We start from the raw sequence: 3670 nt of genomic DNA on the forward strand, positions 1-3670 counted from the left end.
CCCCTGAGACTAAGCAGGTTTGCTTTTGGTTGTGTTTTCTCGCTGATCTCATTGAAAGGCACTCTACATACCCAGGTGCAGAAAGGGCATCTAGGAACCAACTGAGAAGATGAGCCCACCATAGGCAGGACAAGAGAGAAACTGAGTTTTCTTAATAAAAATATATGGCGGTGTTTCCATGACCACTTGCAGAACGAATGGGCTTCATTTCCACACGCAAAAAGGGCGACATGCTAATCAAACGGAGATTTTGCTGCAGTCACTTTGGAGGTGATTTGATGACCAAGAATCCCTAGGAATTTAGAAGGGGACAGGTCAGGTATGTCGAGGAGAAGGGAGTCTTCATTGCTGCTTACAAACATGAACAAGCGAATAATTAAAAAAACCCAAAAAAACAAAGACTTAAACTCCTATTTAACTTCAATGATGAATAAACCTGTTGAATTCCAGAGGCCTCAGCATTCAAGCCCAAAGGATCTCTTCAGTACAGACGCCAAGCTCAAAATTCACATCACTCTCTGGTCTTAACAAAATCAGGAAGAACCAGATTATCTTTCTTAAATATTTGAAATTCAAGCAACAACGATAAGAGACAAGCCCTTTTACTCTGCCTTGTGAGCTTTCTTGAACCCATCGTAACCAAAAACGAAGAGGAGGGGGCACAAATGCCTACTTTGTTTTAAATGCAAAAATCTAGAACTCTAGGTTCCAAAATGATACCTTTTATTATTTATTAAAAATAAATCTTTCTGCAAGCTGTCGGGCTCACGCGCCCTTCATCAGGCTCAGGGAAAGTTCAAGATGGTAAAAAAGTCCCCATATGTAGGAAATAAACTTGTTTTTTTTAAATCACCTTGGAGGCTACTTAAGAGATGTCCATCAGTTAAAGCAGCTCCAGCTTGGGAAGGTTGATCTCAGTGTAACAGAGCATCAGCCTTTGGCTTCACCTTTACCTGGCCGGCCTTATGGAAGGGCATCTGCGTAACCTGAGGTCCCTTCCAACCCTTTCTATGATCCTATAACTATCAGCGCACTTGGCCCTCACAAAGCCTTCCCTCCTGGGAAAGGGCTGATAAATGACTGGGTGAGAAGGAAGGATTTTACGGTTGGGCACCCAACTCACTGATGACTCCTGAAAATACTTGCCTTAGTACCTTGCATGGATTAGCCCAGGGAGGATTAAGGGTACTGTTTTAGCTGACAGCTGAGGTCAAGCTGCCAGCTAAACATGCATGAAAGGATGCCAAACGACAGATTGAGATTTTACTCTGGATTGGGGGGTGGAAACAGGACGGGACAACTCCAGGGTAGAGAGAGATCAGTACAGGAATAGTAATTAGATCTGTAGGCAACGTCCATCCTGAAGATGCGGAGAAACGAAGGGCACCAAGAACAGTCCTGGGGCAGTCCTAGAGAAAGGAGGTGAATGAGGGTTCTCCAAGGACACCCTGAAGCAGCGATGAGAGACTCAAGACAAGAACCCGGATAGACCGGAGCTATAGAAACCACAAGGTCAGTAACAGCACAAGTGACTGCAAAGGCAGGCGATGAAAGAGCGAGGGTGGTGAATGGGTTCTGAGCTTTAACTAATTAGCAATCCTTATGGCAAGAGCTGTTTTGTTGAAGTGCCAGGTGCAAAACCCAAGCTGGATGGGGCCTAGAGTAGACTTGAATGGCATATACCGGGGTATCAAACATACTGCGGGAAGGCTACCAGCAGTCGGGGGCATGGCTTGCTGCAGAGCTTAGGATCCCTGAAGCCTGATGGACATGGCTGCTGTGGCAGGCTCCTAAACCCTGCTGCTGCCCAAACACACCTCCAGGTCATTGCCCAGTCCCGAACTGTGCTGCCCAAACACGACTCCACTGCAGTTCCTGCTGGTTACATGGGCCCAGCCTGGGCAGAGCCCCCATGGTTTGGATTCAATCCAGGGCGAGTTGGACACCCCTGATGTACACTGAATCTGTTATTGGCAATTGATGTCGAGCTCTGTTTTGGTGGAGGCTGGAATTCAATAGAAAATGTCTAAAAACTGCATTGTATTGTTTGCTGGTTAACACGCCCAGAGCCAAGTGAGGCGAAAAAGGGAAGAGTCAATTGAACAAAACCTATTTGGGATTTAAAATGAGCAATCAAATCTGTAGGCAGTGAAGTGACCCAACTGCCTGATTACCCCATTTCTTCCAGAGTTAGAACTCGATCTCATCCACAAATGTCAAGTTTCCCTTCACAGGCTGGAGATGACAATCAAGCTCCACTGCTTTCCAACCGGCAGTCTGCTTCTCAACGTTAAGCTGATTTAAGCGATTGAACGAAGTTGAATCAACTGACATGAAAAACCAGCCTTCTCTTGGCAATTGCTACCGGCTGTCCAATCCTGATGTAGCACTTCAGCCAACTCTGGTGTCAGATGCTCAGCCAGTGACTTCCACCCATTCAGTGGCTTGATTTTAAAACTTTGGCTGGGAAATGTCGGCATTAAAAGACAAAAAAAAGATTTCTTAGATTGTAGAAAGTATAAGGACTGCACATGGATTGTGAGCTTTTCAGAATTATTATTTCTTTTTAATAAAATCCTTTAAAAACAAGAATCTTTTAAAAAAAAATATTTTTTTAATCCATCCCGTCCTGAGACAGAAATAGGAGGGAAGGATGCAAGTGAATGCAAACAGTGCAAAAACAGAACGTGTCATACCGAGTCCGACCAAGGGCCCATCCAGCTCATAGCCTCTCTCTGAGAGTGGCAGGAGTAGATGCTTTAGAGGGAGATCACTGATCTGGGTTTTGTCTAGAGTGATCTACCGCTAATTCATTACCCTCCCTGCCGTCCACCCTCGTTGGTTTAGATGCCAGAGGATACATCTCTGACCGGTCTGTTTAAGAGGTGTGGGACAAAAAAGGTGGGGCAGTAGCTGGAAGTGGGTCTAGGGTAGGGCAAGAGAGGAAAGGGAGTATAGCACATTTTTGCTGTGAAGGGAGGAAAACAGAGAGAGAATGCATACACGCTTGGGATGGGTTACAGAAAATAGGAAGGGGAGATGCAGAGATGAGACGAGCAGGATTTGGAGAGCAGCGAATAAGAAATGTGTGCTTAATGGAGGATATGGAGGAAAGAGGTAGGAGGGAAAGGGGGAGCACAGTGAGTAGAGTGAAGGAAGCCACAGCCTTGAAAATAGGTAGCAAAATCCTGCACAGAGAAGTGAGGGCTGCAGGTGGGGTAGGGTTTGAAGAGCAAGTCAAAGGTGGCAGGAGGCAGGTGTGATACTGGACCTCGAATTCGGTGAAGCTGGAGAAGTACAGCAGCTTAGCCCGGAGGATGGCAGCAGTCGCCAAGCTGCCATTGCTGTTCAGAAAGTGCTAGATATTCAGGACATTTTCCAATGAAACTACAATAACAGTTTTCATACGGATGACCTGTACTTAAAGGCTGTTTCTAGCCATTTAAATATTAGAGCAGGGAGGAAAGAATTAACAGGCATATAAAGAGATGGGACAAAATAGGGCAGAACCAATTCATTCAGCTGTCTGCAAACACCAGGGCTTTTGCCTCTCAGTCTTACGGTACGGCTGCAAGTTTATGGGATAAGTGGTTAATTAAGATGTGGGCCCCGACCAGCTGGACTATACTGCGTGTCTAATGTACTGGAGACTGCTTAAAGTTTATTGAGC

The sequence above is a fragment of the Alligator sinensis genome, unplaced genomic scaffold (assembly GCF_000455745.1).
Source record: "Alligator sinensis unplaced genomic scaffold, ASM45574v1 scaffold210_2, whole genome shotgun sequence".
NCBI lineage: Eukaryota > Metazoa > Chordata > Crocodylia > Alligatoridae > Alligator > Alligator sinensis.